Source organism: Rattus norvegicus, chromosome 14 (genome assembly GCF_036323735.1).
Source record: "Rattus norvegicus strain BN/NHsdMcwi chromosome 14, GRCr8, whole genome shotgun sequence".
Lineage (NCBI taxonomy): Eukaryota > Metazoa > Chordata > Mammalia > Rodentia > Muridae > Rattus > Rattus norvegicus.
The window spans coordinates 2,891,345-2,918,475 of NC_086032.1; the positions used below are offsets into that span (position 1 = coordinate 2,891,345).

Here is a 27,131-nt window from a genome sequence, read left to right on the forward strand (position 1 = left end):
GGTTCTCTCAGGTAATTCTCCGTAGTATCAGGAAGTAACAAGAGAAGCCGTTCCAGTATGAGGCAGCGGAGAGTACTATGAGCAAAATAAAAAGATTCGAGAGTGGAGACCACAAGTCCACCTTGCTTCCTGGAAGGATAACTGAGCGGTGACTATCAGGTAGTAACGGGCAAGCACCCGCACAAACAGAACAGCCCGTGCAAAGCCCCCAAGACTGGGAAGATGACTGGCGGGCTTGAAATGTGGAGAGCCGGAGGATGTGGGGGAGCGGAGAGGGGGCAGAGGCGTACAGCTATGAGAAAGGAGAGCTTGTGGTCCACAGAAAGCCTTCAGAGGACTCTCCTCTTCCTCTAGGGTCATAAACCGCCAAGGTGTGCTCTACACAGAGGAGACATATCTGGGTAGAACAGGCTCTGCCTGCTGTGTGCTCCGCCTGCTCTGTCCACCCCCACCCCCACCCCACCTTCTCCTGTTCTCACCCAGGTCTGTGGCTGCTAAGTGACCTTGGTTCAAGTTATGAAGAGTCCCTTCAGGACACATAACCTGCCATCTGTAGCCTTTTTCCACAGATGAGGCACGAAGTACTGCTGTACCAGGAAGAGTTTGCGAGCCCCACAAGAACAGCCGGGAGCCAACTCCGTTACCGCCGCACTAGGGTCTCTTTATTTACAAGCTGGAGTCTGGGCTTACTCAACACCAACGCACATCCAGTTTGGTGAAGCAGCCCCGAACTCTCACTGGGACAAGTTTTATAGGAAATGGCAAGCAAGGGGTGGAGGTTCCTAGCCTGGGGAGCGTCTTTTGGAGGTTGGGGTGGGGGTTGGGGGGCGCTATTGTGGCCTTTAGCATAATTGACTGGTGCTGGGAACCAAACCATAAACTGGACTTCTGGCCTCTTCTCGGGCTGCCGGGAAGATGGCGGACATTCAGGTTCAAGCGTTTAGCTGTTTTACCCCTGACGCTTCAGTGTGGAGCTTATTCCTTGGCGTCCTCGTTATCGTCCGGATGAGCTGAAGCGAGGATACCCGCCTATGCCTTCATCCGACAGGCGACGGAAGCGTGCTTCCCAAAAGCAACCTACAATCTTTCAAAACAAGAAGAGTGTTTTGCTGGGAGAAACCGGCAAGGAAAAACTCCCTCGGTACTACGAAAACTTTGGTCTAGGCATCAAGACGCCCAAGGAGGCCATTGAGGGCACCTACATAGGCAAGAAATGCCCCTTCAGTGGTAATGTCTCCATCCGAGGTCGGATCCTGTCTGGTGTCCTGACAAAGATGAAGATGCAGAGGACCATTGTCATCCGCCGGGACATTACATCCGAAAGTGCAACCGCTTTGAGAAGCCTCACAAGAACATGTCTGTTTTCTTCCTGATTGGCGGTTGTTAGGAAGTGAAGTGTCAGGGGCAGCCTTGTAACCCACGGGGTGCAGATTTGCTGGGGAACAACCTGGAAACTTGTGCTAGACGCAGGTTTTGTTGGGGGTACCCTGGAATCTGGTGCTAGGTAACCAGCCTATTAGTCAACTCGAGTTCAACCTTAGGTTCTCTAAAATGGAGTCTGAACCCACGAGATCTGGTCTCTAAGTACCATCTCGTTCAGTTCTGAGGCAGGCTGGGTATTCCTGGTGTACTCCTGAGAGACCTGTACCTTAGGAATTCCACAGCTTCGAAACTGGCGAGGTGGGCTAATTTTAATCGGATCTCTGGGTTTTAATCAACGTCTCCCACCATCTTCCCCGGCCCGACCACCAAGCTTCCCGGCAGCCTTGCAGGAAAATGAAGCATGAGAAGAAAGAAGAGTTCAGAAGGGAGAGCTGGATTTATGACAGCCAGGAACGGTTAAAGCAAACAGGCATCTCACAGAGCCCTGCTTCTTTTCAGATGAACCCGAGACGCGGTTTTACTAAGCTCCTGTGTACTCCACTGTGAGTCGCACAAGCCCAGAAGAGCTACCTAACCGCACGGACTCGAACCCATACAATTTCAGCCTGTTTGCTTGCTCTGCCTCAGCGGGATCCGACCACAGCTACATCCCGCCCTATTAACCACAGCTCAAAGTCGCTTCCAAACCTGCTTGTTTTTCCTTTCTTCAAGCTGTACTTTCTGCTTTTAGGGAATTATATCCCTAAAATTGGGAAGCAGCGCCACTGGTTATTCTGTTATTCAGGAGGTTGCAGGGAGCCCCTACCAGAGGTCACCTACCTCCTCACATGGCTCAGGACATGGCTGTGTGAATGTATGTGTGTGCATGTGTGTGTGTGCATGCATGTGTGAATGTGTGTGTATGCACATGTGTGTGCATGCATGTGTGAATGTGTGTATGCACATGTGTGTGCATGAATGTGTGAATGTGTGTATGCACATGTGTGTGCATGAATGTGTGAATGAGTGTGTGTATGTGTGTATGCACATGTGTGTGCATGCATGTGTGAATGTGTGTGTGCATGTGTGTGCACATGTGTGTGCATGCATGTGTGAATGTGTGTATGCACATGTGTGTGCATGCATGTGTGAATGTGTGTGTGCAAGTGTGTGTGCACATGTGTGAATGTGTGTATGCACATGTGTGTGCATGCATGTGTGAATGTGTATATGCAAGTGTGTGTGCACATGTGTGAATGTGTGTATTCGCATGTGTGTGCACATGTGTGAATGTGTGTATGCACATGTGTGTGCATGCATGTGTGAATGTGTGTGTGCACATGTGTGAATGTGTGTGTATGCACATGTGTGTGCATGCATGTGTGAGTGTGTGTGTGTGTGTGTGTGTGTGTGTGTGTGTGTGTGCCTGTGTACGACAAAGGACAACCTTGGTGTCAGTTGTCAGTACACTAACCACCTTGTTTATTGAGACAGGAAGTTTTGGAGTCCACCACTCAGGTTAGACTGGTAGGTCATCGAGACCCTGGGCTATGGGTTTCTGCCTCAAGAGTACACACCGGCTTTTTTGTGGTTGTTGTTGTTTGTTTGTTTTTAATGTTTTTGGAACGTGGGCGCTCATGTTTGCAGCCTGTTACCAACTGAAAGTCCAAGGTAACTTGTGTATAGCGTTCTGTGGGTAGCCATAGTCAGCCAGAGGCTGTCTAATCCAAGGCATAGAATATGAGCTGATGGTTTAAAATTTTAAAATAAACAGGAGCTTTTAATTGGTAAATTAACATAACGAGCAGAAAGATCACCAGGAAGTCTTCCCTTTTACTAACACGGGAAAGTAGATTATTGGTCATCCAATCGCCCCCCTAAATCTAATCCCTCAAATTCTGAATTAAATAAACTGCAGACATTTGTGCTAAACTCACCCAGATGTCAGCAGGATTTAAAATTGCTTGACAGCTGGTCTGAGAGCGCTCATTCTTTATTATTATTATTATTATTATTATTATTATTATTATTATTATTATTATTTAATCTATTAAAGAAGAAAAAGGTGAGGGAGGAGCGGGTGGGAACCCAGTTGACTTGGAGCCAGCTGTGTTTCCTCTTCAGGAAGGGCCGCTGAGGAGGCCATAGCTTGTTTAATCTCAGAAATGTAAACAGAAGGAAGCCTGTCACAATTAAGTTAGAATTCAAGCACTAATTAAGTCTGATGTCCTGTAACAGAGATTTAGATTTAGTAAATATTGATCCCAAGTGGTTCTCCATTTTTTTTTACACGTCTCAAATTAATCTTAATGTAAACCAAAGTACACGTAATCTCCTTACAGTAAAAGCCGCTCCTATCTATATGCAAAGGGACACGAGATTGGAAACCACAAAGATTACATTTCCCAGGAATATATGTGAAAGACCACAGCCTTGGAACAGACTTATCTGTATTTCTGCCAGATTGCTTGGGGCTGCTCAGAACACACGAGAGCAACAGAAGATTGTTCTTAAAAAAAAATCCTGCGTACCATTAAACACAGAGAGACAGGGGAAGGGGAAGGGGAGGGGGAGGGGGAGAGGGCCAGGTGGGGAGGGGAAGGTACATAAACAGACACCAGGGGTTTCAGATCTACTAGACTAACTGGGATTGTGTGTTACAAATATCTGAAAACAGCCGGCCAGTGGTGGCAGGCACTGTGCCTTCAGTCACAGCACTGAGAGGCAGGAGCAGGCAAATTTGAGTTCAAGGCCACCCTGGTTTACAGAGAGAGTTCCCAGACAGCCTGGACCTCACAGAGAAACCCTGACTTGAAAAATCAATATAGGGGCGCTGAAGAGATGGCTCAGGGGTTAAGAGCACTGACTGCTCTTGCCAAGGTTCTGAGTTCAATTCCCAGCAACCACATGGTGGCTCACAGCCATCTGTAGTGAGAGCTGATGCCCTCTTCTGGTGTGTCTGAAGACAGCAACAGTGTACTTACATAAAATATATATGTGCATATATATATATATATATATATATATATATATATATATATATATGAAACAATTGTAATTAACCTCCCAGTGCCTCCTGCTCCCATTTCTGTCTCCCTGTGATAGAAGCTGAAATCCGGATTGCCTTGGAAAACACAGAGAAATAAACAGTTCCTTACAGTTGACAGAAAAGGGACTTTTTAATGCCGTTAAAGGAGTCAGTGGTTGTCTGGTTTATTTCGGGGCTGTCTTTGCCACATCAAAAGTAGAAAACTGTTGTCAAAGGTACTACCACACAGCTTTCTTTACAGACACGATGGGTGTATACTATCTCCTTAAAGTTTTATAATTTTTTTTCTTTTTCTTTTTTTCGGAGCTGGGACCAAACCCAGGGCCTTGTGCTTGCTAGGCAAGCGCTCTACCACTGAGCTAAATCCCCAACCCCTTATTATTTTTTAAAATCGTCAACACCAGAGAGGCAAAGCGGGAAAGAGTCACTGGAAATACATATATGGTTTGTATGACAGACATTTTGTCATGCTAAATGGAATGGCTAGATCAAAAAATAACTTTAGTAATGAAATGTATAGCACCTTAAATTTTATATCAGAACCAAAAGAGCTCTGCCCCTGTTCCCCTGTTCTGGACAGGGTAGCCCTGGGCACATTAGTATCATCCTGAGCTACTTAAATGATGACACACGAGCCAGCCTGGGGATGGATGAGCAAGTAAAGGAGCTTGGTACACAACTTGACCACCCGAGGCTGATACACAGAACGCACCTTGGAAGGAAGGACAGTGGCACACACAGCCGGTGGCTGGGTCCGTTTCTGTGAGTCCCTTACACAGAGGTCAGTGTGGAAGACTCAGGGTGTGCATCTGTGTTGTGTAGCCATCAGCTCTGTGCAAGCCCCTCACCTGAGAGGGAGGAATCCCACTTAAGAGCATGTCTCCGTAAGATACAGGCAAGGCTTTGGTGCATTTACCTTGATCCGAGATGAAAGGGAGAGGGTCCAGCACACTGTGGGTGGTGACCTGTGAACTGGAGGTCCTGGGTTCTCTCCAAGAAAGCAGGACAGGAAGCAGCGCCCTTCATAGCATCCACTTGTCTCCGGGTGCCTGCCCTGTGTGAGTTCCTGTCCCGACTTCCTTCACTGATGGATTGTGATGGAAACGTGAGCCAGCAGGCTAAGTCCTTTCCTCCCAAGCTGCCTTTAGTGTTTCACAGCAGCAGGAGAACCCCTTATTAAAGGGAGGAGCCGTGGGTCTCCACACCGGGTGGGATGGATAAAGGAACTACAGGTTGATTCCAAGTTTTGGGTTTGGGGAATCTCGGATGGTAGAGTCTCTTCCTGAAAGGGAGATCTCTGGGAGAAACAGTTGAGAAGGTGATTACGAAAGCTTCCAGTGGGCGTCGGGGACTGAAGTTATGCATCCCAGTGGGGCGTACAATAAGCATTCGAATGTGCATTCTGGAAGCTCAAGGAAGCTCAGGGCTGAAAGAGAACAAAAAGATTTCCTGACAGAGGAGGGGCAGGCCTGATGCGAGCCCCGTGGAGGAAAATCAAGAGAAGAGACACTCTTGATTAGGGGCTCACTTACAATATAGTTTTAATCTTATTTTTATTGTTCATGTTTGCATATGGGTGTCAATGTGAGTATACGAAAGCAGGTGCCCTGGGTTCTGAAAAGGTTGTCGGATTGTCGGAACCCCTGGATCTAGAGCGCAGGTGGTTGTGTGTAGGGAGAATCTAATCATTACCTGTCAGTAAAACAGCTTATGGCCAATGAGCTGAGGCAGGGGAAATAGGAGGTGGGACATTTGGCAGGGATAAAGAGAATTCTGAGAAAAAGTCAGAGACCAGAGAGATTGGCCCTGGAATGCTGAGGAGAGGAGAGGAGAGAGGAGAGAAGAGAGGAGAGGGGAGGAAACCAGCCACACAGCTGAATTCAGGTTAGAATAAAAGGGATAATTGAGTTATGAGCCAGTCGGAGAACAAGCTGAAGCTATGGCCTAGGCATTCACTAATAAATAAGAACTCTCAGACAGAGTCGTTATTTCTGGGAACTAAGTGGTGGGAAGGAAAAGCGGGAAGTAACCGTTATGAACGACTTCGACACGAATGCTGGGAACCAAACTCAGATGCTGTGCAAGCACAGGACACACCGTTAACCGCCGAGCCTCCTCTCCAGCACCTACAAAATCTTTATCACTTTGTTTGCACTTGTGGATTCCCAGAATAGAAAATGTACCCACGTTAAACACGAGCATTCCAGGGCCATGATACGAGCTTGAGTAATTGGCCCTGGGTTATTTTTAAACTTTACAAATTAAGAGTTTACTGTAGCAGTGTTTTCATATCCAGTTTAGAGTCAGACACCTAGGATTTACGTGCTAGTTACACCAGTTAACTAGCTGGGTGATCTTACACAACTCAAATCAATTACACAAACCCCTGGGTATTTTAAGGTCAAACACCTGGGTCGATTCTTAGCGCTCATATCTCCTAAGAGGAAACCCTAGTTAAGAGAATAATGCATGTTCTTCTCCCAGATGTTCAGATCGGGTGAGATGTCACAGACAAGCTAAGGTATAGTGAGAAGACTGGGATAAGCCAAGAATCTCCTTCGGACACTGGAGCCTCCCAAGCAGCAGGAGTCAGACCCAGCCTGAGCTTCCTTTTGCTCGTGAAGGACATGGACTCCTGAGGACAGAACGTTGGTGCCATCGTAGTCCCTTCTTGCCCTTGCAGGGATCAGCCTTCCCCACTGCCTGCCTCTCACCCGCCTGGGTCTCCCCTCCCCACAGGAGTCTGACTGGACTTGGTTCAGGGTAGCACTTGGTTCTTCACAGGCTGCTGTTTCTCTGAATAAGCAGCTTCAGTTCAGCCACGAAGGCCATAGCAATCCAAAGGCATGCTTTTAGGTCCAGCTCTGACTACTGAGCTCAGATGCTACTCAGTCACCCGGATACACAACCAGCCACTTGGCCCAGAGACCCTGAGCTCAAAGGCTCTGAGAGGATCAGGGTTGAAATCCCTGTCTTCGTGGCCAGCTCCGGTCTAGGGCATCACATGTAATTCATAGGTGTAGACTCCCTCCCGAAAGACACGGGCTGCTGTCCTTGCTGGATCTGACTGCTTGGGCCACCGGCCTAATTCCCGCTGGATCCTGAAACATCTCTTTCTAGTCATCACAGCCAAAGTATGGAACCTGAGCAGGGACACCGTGTACTTCCTGCCTTACGCTTGTCTCTCTGGCAGCGCGTCTGGATCCAGAGGCCAAGAGCAGAGCTCGGTTGCTAAGCATGGACTCAGCCGGTGTTGGGGATGCGAGGCAGCGGTGATCCACAGAGCCAGTCGAGGAGTTGGTGATGCACGGCCCCAGGAATTTACAGCTTGGGGAAGAGAGCCGCAGCAAAACTCTGCAAAGGCGAGCTGCTGCCCGCTGAAGGCAGCAGAGATCCCCTCTAACAGAGCCTCTAACTGCCTTCTAAATGGATTGCATTGGTTACTATTGGGCAGATGACTGTCTTCCTTACCAGGTTTATTTTTACTTCTGATTCTGGTCTTGCTACTTTCCCACCCCGTGCTTGAAAAGTCAGGAGTGCGGCCTCCCTGTGTGCGGAGGAACTTGGGCCAAGCCTAGCCTCTCTACCATCAGACAAGGCTAACAAAGATCTGCTCCTGGGCGGAGCTTGAGGAGAAGCAGAGGCGGGTTCATTTCAGAGATAGGCTTAAACTTCAACCCCCTCTTCTCTTGCGCTGGCCTCTCCCCGGGCTCAGCATCGGATTTTATATTGACAATTTGAGTTCTCATTCTTTAAAGGGGGTAGAGAGAACACGGCGTGAGGCCTCGCTAAAGGTAGCCCAACCCGTTAAAGGATGGGCAAGTTATTTTGCTAACCCATCCCGGGTGGCTGGGAACTGAGCTAGGAGTCCACACAGGGCATGGTCTCCTGTCAACAGCACCCAGAGCAATGACCGAGCACCGTTTGGCCCAGGGCTCAGAACCCCAGAGAGAAGTTTGGAACACTCTAAAAGTAAGGGAGTCGCTAAAGCGGAGTGCTTTACAGCGGACTGTTGGAGCAACACGCTCACAGAAAGCAAGGCTGTGGGGCTAGTAATACAACTCAGTTGGTAGAGTGTCTGCCCAGCATGCACAAAATTCAGTCTTCCAGCACCACACTTAACTAGGCAAGAAGGTGCCTATAGTCCCAGAACTCAGAAGGTAGAGGCAGGATGATCAGGAGTTCAAAGTCATCCTCAGATGCGTAGCTAGCTTGAGGGCGGCCTAGGATACATAGGAGACCCACTCCCAGGAAACAAGACCAAAAACCAGGCTATGGGGTGGTGCTGAACACCCAGCCACCACTCAGGAACCTCTGCCATGTCCCCACGAGACCTCTTCACCTGGAAGACTTACGTTTCAAGTTCTCTGTTCTTTCTACACCCTTACTTGTTCCTGCCGAGGCTGTTTCTGCGGTTTCTGTATAATCCCAGTCATTTCCCCAGGATGCTTGCCAAGTTCCTAGCTCCATGTTACCTGAGTGGGGACCAGGGAATGTAAATAATATATATAGGTTCTGAACAACACTGTAAATGCTTTACAGACCATGTGTTCCAGGGAGTAGCTGAGCCGTAAAATCGAAATTAAAGCAACGTGTTTACAGAAACGTGCCAATTATAAAACCTCTGTTTTCTAAATGTAGCCTTTGTGATATGGGACTTCAGGTCCTCAGAGGGTGGCTCAGAGCTGGGAGAGGCAGGGGGAGGGGGCCTCTGGTAGCCTTCTGTGAGTGCCTCAGCAAAACATCTTGGCTCCACTCTCGGCAGCACCCAGGAGTGACTCTCCTCATGGGCAATCGGTCCTCCCTGACTCTGCAGTGACTTGGAGATGACCCTTCCTATGTGCCCTTCCCAGGGTCAGGCAAGTGCCTCCCTCTGAGTGACAAGCACACTGCTGTCAACATCCTTCTCAGGATGCAGGTTATAAATGAGAACGGGGGGGGGGGGGGGGGAGCTCGCCTGTGGCCATGGTGTCTGCCCCTCACCCCATCTAACAGGAAAGGTTTCTGTTCACGGACACGCTCACAGGAAATGCCCTTGGGTTCACTGCTGCCGGAACTGGGAAAGGCAACCTTTCTCCTTCCTTCCCCTTCTTCCCTCCTTCCTGATTCTGCGTTTCCTCTCAGTGCTCTATTTCCTGCTCTGTGCTCTCATTCTGTCCTGGCTTGGCTCTGCTAGTAGTGTAAAAAAACAGGTCAGAGGGCACTCTCATACCCACGCTGGCCAGAACAGGAGAAGGGGGGTCTAAGAGAGAGAGAAAGAGAAAGAACAGAGAGACAGAGAGAGACAGAGACAAAGAAGCAGAGAGGAGAGAAGAGGAAAGGAGAGGAAAGAGACAAAGACAGACAGAGACAGAGAGACAGAGAGACAGACAGAGACAGAGAAATGAAAGGAAAGGAGAGGAGAGGGAGGGAGGGAGAGGGAGAAGAAGAGAGAGAGAGAGACCTGATTTCAGTTCTCAGCACCCAACAGCCTGTAGCTCTGGCTCCAGGGGATCCCACACCCTCTTCTGGTCTCTGCAGGAACCTGCACTTATGTACATATTCACACACACACACACACACACACACACACACACACACACACACACAATTTGAAAAGAAATGACACAGTAACGCTACAGGCATCTTTTTAGTGCCTTGATGTAATTTAGTTTTCTCCCAAGGGTCTCCACTGATGGTGTGAGAGCTGATGGAACCGTAAAGAGAGGTGAGGCCCAGTGGGAGATCCATCATGGATGTATCTTCCATGGGAAACACAAGAGGGTGGGTTAGTGTAAAAGCTGGAGGCTGGCTTCATTTCGTTCTGGCTTTTTATCTACAATGTGAACACATGTCCCCCAAGTCCCCTGCCATCTCCATGGGCGATGACAAGATGTAGCTGAAAGGATCCTCATCAGACAGACCGGTCAGTACAGGTGCCATGCCCTTGATGCTCCAAAACGGAACTGAATAAGCCTCGCGTCTACTCAAAGTCAACTGCCTTGAGTATTTCGTCATAGCAACAAAAGTCCACTAAGAGTTCTGGCATGTAATAGCGCTACGCTGGGAAGTCTCTTGTACTGGTTCAGAGCCTCGGTTGCTCCCAGGGTGTTCATCTCTACTCTCCAATGGAAGGAGACCACACCAGGAAGCAAATCCCTATGAAGAGATTAACGACTAACAACAAGTGTTACTAATAACACTTTACAGGGTGTGCTGTTTGAAATCTATACAATGTCTCCACTTAAGCTTTTCCCTCTGTACCACTGTACAGGAAACTGAGAAGACCAAAGCACAGATAGGTATTTAATTCATGGGTTGCACATCTAATTCCCAGTGGCACTAGGATCCTTATTCAGATTCATCAGAGAGGGAAGGGGTAAGGGAAAACGGGGTAAGGGGTAAGGGAGGAGGGGAGGGAGAGGGAGGGTAGAGGAAGGGAGAGGGAAGGGGAGGGAGAGGGAGGGAGAGGGAGGGTAGAGGAAGGGAGAGGGAAGGGGAGGGAGAGGGAGGGAGAGGGAGGGTAGAGGAAGGGAGAGGGAAGGGGAGGGAGAGAGAGAGGGAGAGAAAGGGAGGGGGAGAGAGAGAGGGAGGGGGAGAGAGAGAGAGAGAGAGAGAACCTATGCATTATTCTAAAATCAAGGTTTCATGGAGTAGAGGACTAGCATAGTTACTAAAGCTAAGAACCACTGACATTGGGGAGCCGAAAGTCCTCGGTGGAGTCTACAATAGGTATTCACGTCCCCTGACATATGGGACGATCGCATCCCTTCAGATATGTTTCCCATCCTCCATGTTTACATCAGAAGGTAGAAGAACTCAACATGGTGATTACCATGTATGGCCATGACGGTCATGAGGCAGTATCAGGGATAAAGACTGTCTCAGAAGGGATGGTGGCATGAGGCAGAGATGAGATGCTTGGCCCTCAGAGGAATGGCATGAGATGTGATCTAAGATCACACCCACGAAGTGGCCTCCACCCCAGACACCTCCAGCCTAGATCAGGTAGAGGCTGGTGTGCCTGCAGAGGCTTCCCTTGCTGTTGTGCGCACCATTTGTTTTGTGGGTCCGTGTGAGAGAGTGAGTGCTGGTGAGTCAGCACTAGTCTAGAGGGTGAGTTCACGGTGGGTGGGAGCGGGGCCTGGATCTGCTTTCAGGACTGTGTCTTGGTGAGTTGACAACGTCTTCAATGATAATGTACCTGTGCTCCCCTAGGATCTGTGAGGATTAGGTGGGTTAATGTATAGAATCACCACAGACACTTCTTTATAATACGTCTCATAAGTAGAAGCCTTAAATTTTTTTTGATGTCTTTATATAGTAGAGTTGCTTCTAACTAGGGGCAATTTTGCAACACCCCCGCTCATTTGCGGGACGCTTAGAAATGTCTACAGGCATTTTGGTTGTTACCAGTGGAGGGTGGCTGCCTCTGGCTTCTCATGGGTAGAGGGCAGGCCTACAACGCCCAGGACAGATGCAGCACTCAGGGGTCCTCTAACCCAGAACGGCAATGGTTCTGAGGTTCTTCAAAACCGTGGAGGTCGCCTCCTAGGCAGCTTTGAATCTCATCAGCTTGACAGGGATCGCCACAGGCCACTCCCTTTCCAACACCTGGCTACCCAAGTTGAAAGCTGTCATTTCCCAAACAATCCGCTTCACACCCTCGCCTCCTGGAGACGCACCACTGACGTCCTGTTCTAGTCCTCATAGCAAAGGACAGATGAAAATACGAGTAAACAGCCATACGGCTTCCCACAGAAATGCTGCCCCATTGTGAGCCAAACACTGGTCAAGCGCAAGGCTGGGGACTCGTGCCCAAGCACATTCCTCCACCCGACGTCTCCTCGGCACTCCATGTCTTTGACAAAGACCGTTTTTCCCCTTTTATTCTTTGAGAAAAAATCCCAGACATGTAGGATAAAGGTCACCCCATCAGGCAGAACAGTAACCGGCTGAATTTATGTCTCTGCCCTAAGCCCCAGGAAGCCAAAGTGCCAATAGGGCGCACGGGCAAGCATAAGAGGAGATTGTGGTGTGAGGGTAGCAATGCAGAGAACACCGAGACCCCTGCCCTCGGTGCGGCCAAAGGGCTCTGCCCGCTCTCTGTGAGACCATTGTTAAGGTCCCGAGGGTGTCCTGTGAGCGTCAAAGGAAAGTTCACATTTCCATGGAAGACCCAGGGGCCATGGAGAGAAGTCAGGCGAGTCTGTGGGCCTTCTGTCTGCCTCCTCTTTGTCAGAACCCATACATGGCCCTGTTTCAGCCTGGTGGGTATCTGCGTGCGTTCCTGGGTGGAGAGCGTCTTGTGCAGCTGGCCCCTGAGTAATGACTCCGGCCTTCAACCACGTCTCTAACAGGGCTGCCTTCTGCTCTCAATTTCCAATCTGGCAATAGAAACTGCACATCCATCTCAAGTCTGAAGAGTTAAGGGCGTTGCCATGGCATTTCTCTCCCTTCCCACATGTCTCGGCCACGGGGGAAAGGTTTTGGCTGCGTTTTTCTATGATGCAAATTCATGACTGAGGTCAATACCAGTCTAGGGCCTACAACATAGTAGGTGTTATTTTCCAACTTTTTATTATGGAAAATTACTAGTACTTGGAAAGGGACGGAATGCACGAGGAAAGTTTCAAACTCCAGAAAAAAGGTGGCACTGCCTACAGTTAAGGACTCATGGCCGGCACTCCTTCATAGCCCCCGACTTGCTTCCTCTCCCGTCTGCATGATTTTGAAGCAAGTCACCCATTCCTCCTAAGTTTTATATGAGACTCTAAAAGAGGTCTCCTCTTGAAACATAGGTACAATGTGATTACCCGTTGTGGTAAATATTTTTTTTTCTTTTTTTCCGGAGCTGGGGACCGAACCCAGGGCCTTGCACTCGCTAGGCAAGCGCTCTTCCGCTGAGCTAAATCCCCAACCCCCGTTGTGGTAAATATTAAATGGCTCTCTACCATCCCTCGACAGTGCCAGCTCGGGTGGGCCACATGGCCTCTGCAGGGTAATTTCATGTTAAAGAGCAAAGAGTCTCAACCTGACTTGCCACCTCAGGCTTCGGCTCCTCTCTGAGCCCAGCAGCAGCTGCCCTCTCGCAACTCTCTTGCTGTGGACCCTGCTCACATCCCCAGCATCCGCCCCCTGTGGTTATAGTCACAACTCCCAGTTCTTTGTTAAAGTCAAAACTCAATAAGCTTATAATTTAGCAATCGGATTTATATCTTAAATTCTCAATCCACAAAACATCCACATAATAAATTCACAACCATTGGTAATGATATAAACCATCTAGATAAGACAAATTGTCCTATAAAAATCCATCCCTTAAAAAATATTCATAACTACCTGTGGCCACTTAAAGCCACAAGGATCTGGGTCGGGGTTTTTTGTTTGTTTGTTTGTTTGTTTGTTTGTTTTTCCTCGGAGCTGGGGACCAAACCAGGGCTTTGCGCTTGCTAGGCAAGCGCTCTACCACTGAGCTAAATCCCCAACCCTGGGTTGTTCTTCTCTATCTCCATCTTGGTTCTTTTTCTTCTCTCCTGCTTTATAAAACTCTGTCCCCACCTTACTTTTTCACTGCCCAATCACAGGCCTTGCCTTATCTTGTGCCTGCCCTCACCTGCATAAAGACATCAACTATACAGTTCTACATCTGAAGACTAATTATAAACCCGTAGTCTCATAAAATCTCAGTTCAAACTTTAAATCAGTTAAATGTTGTGATTTAAAGACAAAAAAAAAAACCCAAACCCTCCTCATTCGTTCTTATTTTCTGTGCTTCTGTCCCTCCCTCTGTCCCCCCTCCATTCCTACAGTATCATTTTTAATATTCTTTATCTTTGACTTTTCTATAGAAAAGCTGGATCTTTTTGAAAGGAGAAAATTTAAAGTTGCATATGAGTGCTGTGCACACATGTATGTCTGTGTAACATGTGCCGTGTACGGTGTGCTCGCCAGAGAAGGTTATGAGATCGCCTGGGACTGGAGGCTTTTGCGGTGGGTCCTCTGGAGTAGCACTCAGTGCTCCTAACATCTGTCCAGCCCTGGGCCAGTTGGATCTTGATCTATACCTCTGCTCTTATTATCTCTGAGGATCCTGCTGCAACGTGCTGATGTGTCCCTCCATCAGCACGTAACACATGGCCTCTCTCTTTTGCAACGCCTGCAACCATGGAGGGTCACATGTCCTAGATGTGCTGACTCGTTGGAAGGTGAAAATCATGATAGTTTTCTAGCTGGATCTTTACTCCTTGATTTTGAGCTGCAGACCTTAGAAGGAGAGAAGAGAAATTTCTCACCCACCCTTGGCCGCCCTCGGCGATTGTTCTTCGAGGAGAGGTAGGATAAATGCCGGCAGTTTTGTTGGTTTGTTTGTTTTGCTCTGCTTTTTACTAATTAGTAGCATATTTCAAAAAAAATAGATTCCTATAAATGACAAATAGTTTTCTTCTTACAAGTGTCTCAGACTCAAGATGTGAACTTGTTTTTCTCTATCACGGTGGGTGTTGTATTGGCAGATCGATTCTCCTTGGCCAGAGAGAATCTGTTTAGCCCTTCAACACAGTCCTCACCGACTTTGGCCCTGTTCTCGTAATCTAGTGTGACAAAACGCCAGTTTCAGGGTCGTCTTGTACATTCCCTGCTCTAAATGTGGGATTGTATTTCTCTGGAGTTCTTTCTTATTTCAGTTAAAGGCAGCGGTGTCTAGAAGTCGCCGTGGGCCCTTGTCTTTTCCGTGGGCTGAGCCGGAGGCAAGCTTAGCCCTCACCATAAAGCTTGAGTTCACACTGATGATGAACAGTTTCAATCCTGCATTTCCTCTCTCTCTCGTAATCGAGAAGATGGCGCTCAAAGACACCAGTGCTGATACATCTCCGCGTAATTACGCAATTGTTCTAAACACCCATACGCCCCTCTTGGAGAACAAAGGACCAACACTTGTACAATCTAACAATACAATTCATGCAAAGTGGTCTTTGTAAGTGTCTCCTCTTGTCCCTGGGATTGAACCCAGGGCCTTACCCATGGGGAGCTTCTACCAATGGCTACTTCCTATTTGGAAATAAGGTCTTAACAAAGGTCTCCAGGCAGCACTTGGACTTGCCATCCCCTCCTGACTCAGCCTCCCATTTAGCTGGAGTTGCAGGCCTGGACCTTGTTCCTACTGTCTTTGTTGACAGAGGCACCCAGCAGGGCCTGGAGGCAAGTTGCAGCACCCTGAAACCTCTCAGTGTGCTGTGATATGTTAATCAGATGTAGGCTCAACTGCTTCTGTTAATTTTTCATTGTGCTTTTTAAAAATGTAAGTTGGCGGGAGGGGCTGGAGAGATGGCTCAGTGGTTAGGAGAACCTGCTGCTGTGTCAGAATTTGGTTCCCAGAACTCAATATCCTGCGGCTCATACCTGCCGCAGCTCCAGCTCCAGGGGCTCTAGTGCCCTCTTCTGGCCTCTGTTGGCACTACATGCAATGGGCACAGACACAAATATGAAATAAACTGTTTTTAAAGAGTCAGTGTGTGTGTGTGTGTGTGTGTGTGTGTGTGTGTGTGTGTGTGTGTGTGTGTGTGTGTGTAAGAGAGACAGAGAACAGGCATGAAGACCAGGTGTTGAGAACAGAACTGAGGACTTCTGGAAAAGCAACACAGTCATCTCTGAAACCCCTTCAGTACAATATTTTTAAAGTTAAGTGTCTGGTGATCACGTGAAACTTTACTGATTCTAAAGCCGAATTGCCGAAAGCAGCTATAAAGGAGTCTAACCCCGTTCTTATCTCACGAACCCGTTTCCTTCTCTTACAGCTAGTCATTTTTAATTTTGTGGTTGACGTTTCTGGGTTTCGGTTTTAAAGTATTACACAACACACGCCACTCCCTTCCCATGCCTGTGCACGCACTCAGTGTTTTGCGGTTGGTCCTTTTGGATTAGGCCCTAGAGGTTGCTCCACATGGATGCACTGACGGTTCCTGCTCGTTTTTAGCGTCTGCATGTACAATCGTTACTCACTGGGTTCCACTTAAACGCTTTGTACGAGATTAGATCATCGGATTGTGAAAATGCTGGTAATTTTTTTTCTGCAAAAAGGCTTGCTTGTACGTTAAAATTTGTACTTGAATTCCCTCTCTCTCTCTCTCTCTCTCTCTCTCTCTCTCTCTCTCAGCCAAAATAAGAGACTTGTAGCTATTCTCAAAATTATGGATTTGGGTTCGATTCCTGAAAATGGCCTTGCTGGATACAGATCCCCCCCCCCCTTAATTACTGCCTTGAAGAAAGCTTACAACACTCTTCCCCACATAATTGCGATATAATTATTAAAACCATGAAATTAGCACCGCACGATGCTACTTCTAATCCTGGGCTCCGGTCGGCTTTCCTCACCACCCCTCCGGAGGACAGGGACTCCACACAATGCCACAGCGTCACATCCCTCGGTGTCTGTCATTTTAAAACAGTTCTCCTGCTTTGGCCTTCATGACCTTGATATAAAATCAAGTCAATTATTTTGTTGTACTGTGTGTTCCTCGACTTGTGTTTATATTCAGTTTTTATTAAGATGAGTAGTATTAATTCTGACTATGTTAGTATTAGTCCCAGGACGTTGGTGGAGAAGGCGGAGCAGGATGAAGAGAGAGAAATATCTAGAAGAGAGAGGCCCGTTCTCTTCGTAAATGTGCTTATCTCACTGCACACAAAGGAAGGGGACCTCTTGAACAGAGAGCTCTGGTCTGGGAAAGGAAGCCAATTCCCCCGGAAGCCCTGTAAGATAAGGAATCTGGGGCTCTGTAAACTCATTGGCTTCCGTGTCTTTTTACCATCCCTCCTTAGCTTCCTCCTTAGTCCCAGTCAGATCATTCGGGGTTAGGGGAGAGGTTAAATCCCTTAGGCTGAACCTTGGAAATGGGACTGGTCAGGACAGCTGCTTAAGAAACTGGGCTGCTCGAGGCTCAGGTGTGGTGACTCCTTTGCAAGCCCGTGAATGTCAGCAGTGCTGTGACAGGGTTAAGAATATGCCTTTTGGGGAGGAGGTGTGGTGGTGCTCCCTCACCTCCCTCATCCCCCTGGTACAGGACCACCCTCCTCCCCGCCCTTCCCCCATTGGCATTCGATGCCCCCTGAACAGGAGCTGAGTTTTCATTAGAGCAATCAAGAGGAATGGTGTGTCCCTATTTAGATCATGCTCCTAGGGCAGGAAACGGCTAGGTGAGGGCTCAGGTTGATGTGGGGGGCGTCAGGAGCAGCTGCAGCATCTGGAAGGAGAGCGGGTGCCTGTGCTTCTACTCGAAGACTTTCAATTTGTCTCTGAACCCTTTCATCGCAATGGAGTTTAGCGGGAGAAGAAAGAGAAAGGCAAACAGGAAGTTAAAGAATTTGCGATTGATTTCCCAGGCCAGGATGCTGCAGGAGGCAGCAGAGGAGCCCAAGGCGGCATTCTCAGGAGTCCCTGAGGCCCTAAGGCAGCCAGACAGGGCCTGGAGACTCCATGCCTGAGCCCACCCGGCCCAGCAGCTCCTTGAGGAAGACAGCAATTTACTTGAACGGCATCGCTAAGGGGAAACAAACTCCACGCCCTTTGTTCAGCCTAGGAGTTTGTACAGCCTGACAAAGGTAACATAGTTTGGTTTTCCCAAAGGAGCGATGCCGTGGCGTCTATGTATTTAAAGCCTAACCGCCCCAAACTGGCTGAGGCCTTTGCAACTGCGCAGGCGCTTCAGTCCACTCATCAAGGAAAACTCACAGCGTTCTTCACACAGCGGCTTCTGAGACACCGAAAGGTTCAGAAGTCAATATTTGCTTATAGGAACTCTGCTTGCTCTCCCCCACACTTCACCCGTGGGTCTCTAAAACTCCTTTCTGTCTAGCTTAGGGAGCAATAGTCGCCTCCCCTCCCCTTGTTTGGACCGAGCATTTTTTTAACCCTCTTGTGACGGCTATCCAGGTAAAGCTGGCTCTCTCTGAGGTTTCATTTATTATTTTATGAATAAGACAGATGAAAACACGTCATCAGAGTGGCTCGTGGGTTTTGTCAAAAGACTTTAATTTGAAAGCCCTCCTTGCCTTGTAAGGAGCCCTTTGAAAGACGATCCTTTTGAGACGCCTTGGTTCCAGAGGAAGTACTCAGCTTTAAGGGGAAATGCTCGCTCTGTCCCCTGGTCCCACAAGTGGATATGTGTCACAAACACACACATACACACCCTTTCACTGGACCCTTCCGCTTCCTGACCCAGCAATCAGATAATTTGGTGAAGGAAATGTTAAAGTAGTATCAGGCTGAACTGAGGAAAGTGGATTCTTTCTGTGCCTGCCTGGGTTCTTCGGGAACCAGGATTACCTTCCGGCCTCTACCAGCCTGTTACTAGGGAACAGCCCAGTCTTTGACCTTCTAAGGAGTAAGGTTGAGAATCAGAGGCAGTCAGTTCGATAGCTGACACACTGTAAGTTCAGACGGCTTTTACTAGCGGAGGGGTACACACTCATCTATTATACTTACTGAGCCCAGGACCTAGCAACATGAAGGCAAGTACTAAAATCCATCAAATCTGTCAGATATTATAATCTTATCTACTTAAAGAAAATCTTGCTAAGAAAGAGAAAGGGGGAGTCGGGGATGGGGGCGTGTAGAGAAGTCAAGTGGTGAGACCCCAGAAGGCATGTAGAGGCAAAGACATTAGTGGGTCAGGTTTATAATCCTGAGGAAGGGAGACAGAGACAGATAGATAGATTCCAGGGAAACACTGGCCCGCCAGGCTAGCCTTAGTCCTTGAATTCCAGGAGGGGGGGCGGGAAGGGAGAGGGAGGGAGGGAGAGAGAGAGAGAGAGAGGTGGGGGGAAGGGAGGGAGGGGGGAGAGAGAGAGAGAGAGAGAGAGAGAGAGAGAGAGAGAGAGAGAGAGAGATATTGTGCCTCAGGGACTATTGTCACTCTAGAGGCAGTGCCACCTAGGAGAATGGAACCAACAAGTGAGACAGACTAAAGTCTCATGTGGTAGCCATCTTTTTTTTGTTTTTAAGATTTATTTATTTATTTCATATATGTGAGTACACCGTTGCTGTCTTCAGACACACCAGAAGAGGACATCAGATCTCATTACAGATGGTTGTGAGCCACCATGTGGTTGCTGGGAATTGAACTCAGGACCTCTGGAAGAGCAGTCAGTGCTCTTAACCGCTGAGCCGTCTCTCCAGCCCATGTGATAGCCATCGTTACTTGAAGCATCAGACAATTCACACTGCGAGGGTTAAAAACGCCACGTGAGTAAAGTTCTCATGAGTTCAAGCTGCCTGCAGTCACAAGGACAAGCTGCTCATGGCAAACACGTGCTTTTCTATAGATTCATATTAAAAGATTTAAACATTTAATTAAATAACTCCAGCAAGCAAAAACGAGTAATCTGAAGTAAACTCACTCCTATCTGCTACACTTGGGTGGAGTACAAAAATACATTCCAACAACAATTCCATGTTTGGAGAAACTGAGGTCACAAGACTCTTGTTGTCTTGGAGTGTTCTCACAAGCACCCAGAATTCTCCTCATAAGACTCTTGGACCGTGTTCCAACAAGTACCAACACCCAATTTGGAAAAAATAAATTCCTACCCAATACAACAAAGAAGGAGATGCTAAAACAGCGTCTTAGAATGTACGGGACCAATCACAAAGCCAGGTAGAAATCACTGAGAGATGTCAAAATGACTGGCCCAGAGTCAGGAGCAAGTAGGTGGACTTCATGCAGGGGGTGACTGTTGAACAAGACTAAAATATGAACAGGATTTAGGCTCAGGGGACGAAGCACTTTCCATGCAAACATGAGCTCTAGAGTTTGGATCCCTAGAACTCACATAAAGCCAGATGTGGAAGAATATACCACTAATCCCAACACACTAATGCAAAAGGTAACCCACAGGAGAAGCCCTGTTAGCTTGCTATCCAGCTAGGCTGGCATATGCAGCAAGGACAAGGAACTCTACCCAAGACAAAGTGGACAGTGAGTGCTGACACCCAAGGCTGTCCCTTCACCCCAACATGTGAGCCCTGGAATGCAGGCACACACACGCACGCACACACACACACACACACACACACACACCATCATCATCATCATCACCACCACCATCACCATCATCATCATCACCATCATCACCACCATCATCACCACCATCATTATCATCATCATCATCATGCACATAATAAAAATGAGTAGGATCTGCACTTAAGAGGATGGGGCATGGCAGGCTGAGGGGCTGTGTTTACAAGAGGACACTGCTAATCTTATGTGGGGCTTCAGCTATCTGTCTCACTATTTACTAAATACAAGTAACAATGTTACTTCTGTTTAACAAATGAGGGACCCAGATTTAGACCTTGCTGGAGGCCATCCAGCTGCTCATAAGAAGCTGTAGTGTAGTCTTGGTGCAGTTCTATAGGCCATGGTCAGAGCTGTGCTGGCCAATATGGTGGCTACTAGCCACAGGCTCCTGGACATGTGGCCCACACAAATGGCCACAAGAGAAGAAGTCCACAGCTGAGTTGAAAGACTTTGGGAACAGAAAAAGAAAAGGTAGAGGAGGCTGCTAAGGTAACCCACTAGGTAAAGTAAATTCTGTCCCCAGGAACCATATCCCTAGGTTCACTCACTGGCCAGTCAGCCTAGCCGACTGGGAAGATCCAGACTCACAAAGGGTGGAGAGCATCTGAAGACCGACAGGAGGCCTCCACGCCCAGACGTTCACATGTTCAATGGCACACACCCATGTGAACATGCACGAATACACAAACATGTGAAATATCTCACTAGCAATGTTTATATTAATTTCGTGTTAGAATGGTAATACATTAAATACATTGAGTAAAATGCATATGATCAAAGCTATTTTCAAGTGTTTCAGTCTTTTACCTTTTTGTAACTGGGTTACAAGAAAAATTACAAAGTATACCTATGGCGTATTTCTTTGAGGCCACACTGTTCAAGCCACCAGGCTCTGAAGCAACAGTGAGGGTGGCCAGTCCTGGGGACAAGGACATAAATGTCTGCCGTCCTCGCTGCATTCTGCCTGTGGACTCTGTGCTGTGCTCTGTCATGTGCTATGCCTTGCTGTTACTCAGCTCCTGAGAGTAGCTCTCCTGACCAGGCAGCTTAGAGTCAGAGCCTGCCTTTCCACTTCAGAGCGGGGAATGACTGTGGGTGTGATTTTGGTTGTGATGCCACCAGTCTGTTTCTGAGCATCATTACCTGCATCGGGGAATTCAAAGGTGCATTTTTTCCAAAGGGCTGAAGAGTAGAATTTTAGGAATCTCTTGCACTGGGAAGGCCTGGAGGAAGTAACTTCCGCCCTAAGCCAGGCCCCTTGTGGTTGGTTTCCTTCCACATTAGGCTCTGAGGGCATCTGTACTGGCCAGCGTCTGACCACAGCCCAAGTCCTGAGCTGGGAGGAAGCCTCCAAACCCGGACCTGCCTGCTTTGCAGTCTCCATGCCTTCTCCCCAGCTGCACACGGTCTGACTTTCATCAGCTCTTCTCACCTCTGAACATCAGTGCCTTCAGGCTCCCCGTGGCTGGTTTGCTTTCATTGTCTCTTGCAGACCAGCTCAGCTGAGTTAATCACCTTTTCAGCCTCTCTAACTTCCTCAAGTAAAATGCATCCTCTTTGTCTTGTTTCAGAGCTGAGATCCCTGCTTGGTGATGGGCTCTGTGGGGACTGTGGAGAACCGCTATACTATCTGAGCATCTGTGACACACACACACACACACACAGACACACACACACACACACAGACACACACACACACAGACACACACACAGACACACACACACACAAACACACACACACACACACACACACACACACACACACACACACACGGGATCACCTTGCCACAGTAGAACACTCCTCCCTGTTCAAACCTCCAGGGATGCTTGTTCTGCCTGTCTGTTAAGAAGCAGGATTAGAAGAGGAAATTGGTTACAGTTTTTCCATTTCATTTTGTGTGTTTGTATTTGTTTCTCTAACGTCTGATAGAGCTGTTAGATGAGAATACCACACGGGAGAGAAACCGCGATAACTCCCTGAACTGACTCTGCAGTGAGGCACCGCTCACTGTGGGAAGAGAGCACTGGCTTTGCTCATAGCTCTTTAAAATAAATTATTTAATGTACTTGGAAGTTTGTCTGGCACTGTGTGCGTGCCTGGTGCCAGGAGAGTCCAGATGCAGGTGTTGAATCCCCTGGGACTGGGGTGACAGATGGCTGTTAGCCATAGTGTGGTTTCTGAGGCTCAAACCCAGATCCTCTGGAATTGCAGTCAGCACTTGTAACCACTGACTCATCTCTCCAGCCTTGCACAAAGGCTCAGAACCTGCACGACTGAATCACCTGGCAGTGGTGTCTCAGGCTCTGACATTTGATGCAGGGGTTGGTGCATGGGGTTTGGGGGAGGTTCTGCCACAACCTAGGGTTTTTCCCTTTATTACCTGCTTCCCTCAACTGTCTCATAAAATGCAGTGGCTTACTACTACTATTACTACTCTACTACTACTACTACTACTACTACTACTACTACTACTACTCTACTACTACTACTACTACTACACTACTACTACTACTACTACTACCACTACCACCACCACCACTACTACTACCACCACCACTACCACCACCACCACCACCACTACTACTACTACTACACCACTACTACTACTACTACTACTACTACTACTACTACACTACTACTACTACTGCTACTACTACTACACTACTACCACCACCACCACCACCACCACCACCACCACTACTACTACTACTACTACTACTACTACTACTACTACTACTACTACAACACTACTATTACTATTATTATCTTGTCATTGTTTTATGAGACAGGCTGTCACACTGCAACCCAGGTTGGTCTAGACATCAACATGAAACTTTGGTCATCTTGACAATTTTCTTGCCTCAGGCTGCTAAATACAAGCCAGAACACCCATACCCTACTGTGTTCATTTGTGTCAATCCCCTGCCTCAGCCTTTCAAGTGCTAGAATTGAAGGCCTTGAGTAGGGTCACCATACCTAGCAGAAGAAGGGGATTGTTTTCTTTCTTTTTTTTTTTCTTTTTTTTTCTTTTTTTTCACAGTGGGGTATGGGGAGGGGTGTTAAACCCAAGTCTTCATGAATACTGGGCAAGCATTCTACCTCTGAGCCATACCCACAGCCCAGTTTGCATTATACCCCAGAGCTCGGTGTATTAGACTTCCCTCATTTCCACGTGGCTCGATGCCTGCCTTTCAGGCTGGCCACTATCAGCTCTGTTGTGGCAGCATCTAGGGACTCACATCCTATCTGCCTTTCCTGAGGCTGATTATGACCATGGTGACTAGGAGTGGGCTGGCATCTTGGGCATGACAGGAGAACCTGGAGGGCACCTGGAGGGCTTGTCTGCCAGAGGTCAGGGTTCCTCGCTTGCCGGTGGTGATGTCCAGGCCACTTGCTTCATCCCTCAGAGGCTGTCGTGTCTGTTCTTCCTCCGCTGACCCTGCCTCACCCAGGTAGCATTGCCTCAGTATAGGAAGAAATGGTTGACCTCCCAGACACACCGTTACTTCCTCCGAGGAGCCTGAGATATAATTTCACACAAAAACTCACTTACTTTCTTACAATTTGAAGGCAGGCAGGTTAACGGGATGATCTCTATTTTCCTCCTGATTGTGCACTTGTGGTTAGAACTTGGGTTTTGCACAACAGAGAGAGGAAAACCTTCTCTCTGCTCTAGAAACAGATGTGGAATCTGCCCAGTAGTGATCACATGTGGAAACAAACTGTGGAATGGGTGCCTGGTGGCTGGCTCCTTTCCCATTTTATTTTTATTTTATATAAATAGGTGTTTTGCCCCATGTATGTCTGTGCACTAAATGTGTGCAATGCTCAAGGTGGCCAGAAAGGGGCATCAGATCTCCCAGGACTGTGAGCCCCCGTGTGGGTGCTGGGAACTAAACTTGGGTGTTCACAACCAATGCTCATGACTGCCCATCCACCTCTCCAGCCTGTGACTGTCGCTTCTGTTATGGTGTCTTCCTTCTTCTCTTCCGTTCCTGTCAGCTGCTCTCACATCTCGTCCTTGAGAGAAGCATGGTCTACAGGCACAGGAAGCCACTGACGGGAGGTGTAATAAGGACCTTTCGTGTTTCAAAGGTTCCTAAGGAGTCATGACAGATCTATGCATTGATGTTCTCAGGGGACCAAATTCCTATACAGACTGGGAGGGAGCTCATCAAGTGCTCCCCTTGATGTTGAGGTAGGCGATAATGATCTCAGGCAGTCCCTGTCCTCATGAGTGAACCAGTGCGCAGGCAAGGACCGGAGGGCGCAGAGTGACCTACTTGCACCTTTCTTATCTGTCACATGAGAACACAGAATTCTAATTTCCTTCTGAAAGATGCTCTCCTCAAGACAGAAAGGAGCTCCTTCCAAACACCGAAGAACCATCGCTTCTCTACTTCCAACTTCCAGAGCTAGAAAATACATTTCTGCTGCTTGTAAATTACCCACTCTTGGGTATTGGGGGCAATGTTGTTACTGCACATGGCCTCTGACAGATCTTCAAAGTGGCAGAGAACATCAGCTGGAAACTTAGTGGAGCACATGGCAGTAATTGGTGTGTCGCTCTGCCTGTCTTGCTCCTGGGGAGTAGAACTCAAGCTAGCCTTTCTTTCTGAATTATGTGAACCTCTGGGTTTGGGATAAGTCCTTAGACAAGGCAGGATCCAGACAGGGACACTTGATTTCTCTGACCCTACAGTGTGATGGATCAGCCAAGGGAAGTTAAGTCACTTGCTGTGTGAAGAAACCAAGTGTGACTGTATCTGTGAACTCATGGTTTTGTGAACTGGTCCTACTGTACACATCTAGGATGCTCATATGTATAAACAACTGGAAGACAGGTGGTTTCATCCCTGGTTTACAGATGTCAGTTGGTGAAGGAGCAGATCCTGATGATCAAGTCTGGGCTTGGGGGTTCTGAGAGTCACAGAGTCAAAAGCAGGCAGCAGAACGTATTTGAAATCTATTTTGTGTTTGTAGTGAGAAGTGAGAATGGTTGTCCTTGGGGAGGGGGCAGCTAGAGCAAAGGAGAAGCAGAGGGACTGGAGAGATGGCTTCAGAATTAGGAACACTGGAGTCCTGAGGACTCAGATTGATTGGCCAGAACCCACATAGCAACTCACCATCAGCAACTCCAGTCCCAGGGGAGATCTGATGCCCTCTTCTGTCCACGTTGGGCATTACATGCACATGGTGCACAAACGTGCCTGTAGGCAAACATCCACAGAAATAAAAACAATACGAGAGAGAGAGAGAGAGAGAGAGAGAGAGAGAGAGAGAGAGAGAGAGAGAGAGACTGAGCTGAAGCAGTTTGCCCTGAGTGGTTCTTCTGCATATCCCAAGGACTCACTCACCACCTTCCCTCTGTGTCCTCCATGCTTCTAGGGACCCAGACAGCTCTTACCTGATGGGAAGGGAAAGAAACCATGGATCCAGCAATGACCCACATGATTTTCAACTACGAGGCAGCTTAGATGCATCTGTGTATAGATCTGAAGACAAACTGAAGCCCTGTAGTGTCCCTGCTGAGGCTGCCCCAGGGGAAAGAGGAGCCCATCCATTAACACTTGAGCAACGGGTTTGTTCTTTTTTTCACTGATATGAGGATATGTACTACCCCAACGTCTGTGCATTCAGGGTGCCACAAATACAGGATCCGTTACTTTCTCTGCCAAGGTAGCTGGGCTGGGGACCAAATTGGTCTAAACTGGCCCAAACTGGCTTACAAGCTTACTGTTTCTCATTTAAAAATAGTTTATACATACATACATACATACACACACATGGGTGCGCGCGCGCACACACACACACACACACACACACACACACACACACACACACACAGAGTACACTGTAGCTGTCTTCAGACACACCAGAAGAGGGCATCGGATTCCATTATGGATGGCTGTGAGCCACCATGTGGTTGCTGGGAATTGAACTCAGGACCTCTGGAAGAGCAGTCAGTGCTCTTAACCACTGAGCCATCTCTTCGGCCCTCTTACAGTATTTCTGCCTCATCTTCAGCACATATTCCTGGACCTTGAGGGGAGGGTTTTAAAGGGGAAAAAAATTACATTTAGGACTGAGTATTCTAAAATCTCTCCAGCCCCCAGGTTTTCTCATTTATCTAATTTTATTTCATTTTCTCATTTATTTCATTTTCTCATTTTATTTCAAGGACAGCCAACCTTGGGTCTTCAAAACAGGCTTATATGTTGCGGAGAGCGACGACGAGGGCCGCCAAAGTCAGTGCCACCGTTAGACCACGCCATCTTCAGAACGATTTCCCAGGCTTTGAAACAACTACAGATGGATTGCTGAGGTGTCTCAGAGGGAAGGGAGTTGGAATGGCACTAGCTAGGAAGCTGTATGTTGATATGATAAAAGGAATTTCCTGGGAATCCCGATCTCCCCAATATTTTTAGCAGTGTGGTCGAGTTCCTCCCATGATTGTCGAGCACACCATGAATTTTAGCAAACCTTCGTATTAATAAATCAATTGTACACGGATTCTTGTCAGTTCACTCCTTCATTACGTTTGTGCTGTACTGTTCTTTCTGCCCCATCTGCTGTGCCAACTCTATCTAGATTCCCTTTCACGGGTCGGACTGGGCTTCTCCTGAGGCAGAGGTGGGTGTAGGATAAACCGAGTTTCTTGGAG

At 48.0% G+C, this 27,131-nt stretch overlaps 1 long non-coding RNA gene and 1 pseudogene across 1 annotated transcript; both read left to right on the forward strand.

The window, feature by feature from the left end:
* Positions 1–952: 952 nt before the first annotated feature.
* Rps11-ps15 (ribosomal protein S11, pseudogene 15) lies at positions 953–1,387 on the forward strand (annotated as a pseudogene).
* A 14,889-nt stretch (positions 1,388–16,276) lies between these two features.
* On the forward strand, positions 16,277–26,980 carry LOC102550678 (uncharacterized). Its single transcript, XR_359311.4, has 2 exons — positions 16,277–16,446; positions 26,649–26,980. It is a non-coding gene; the product is annotated as an uncharacterized LOC102550678 (long non-coding RNA).
* Positions 26,981–27,131: the final 151 nt, after the last annotated feature.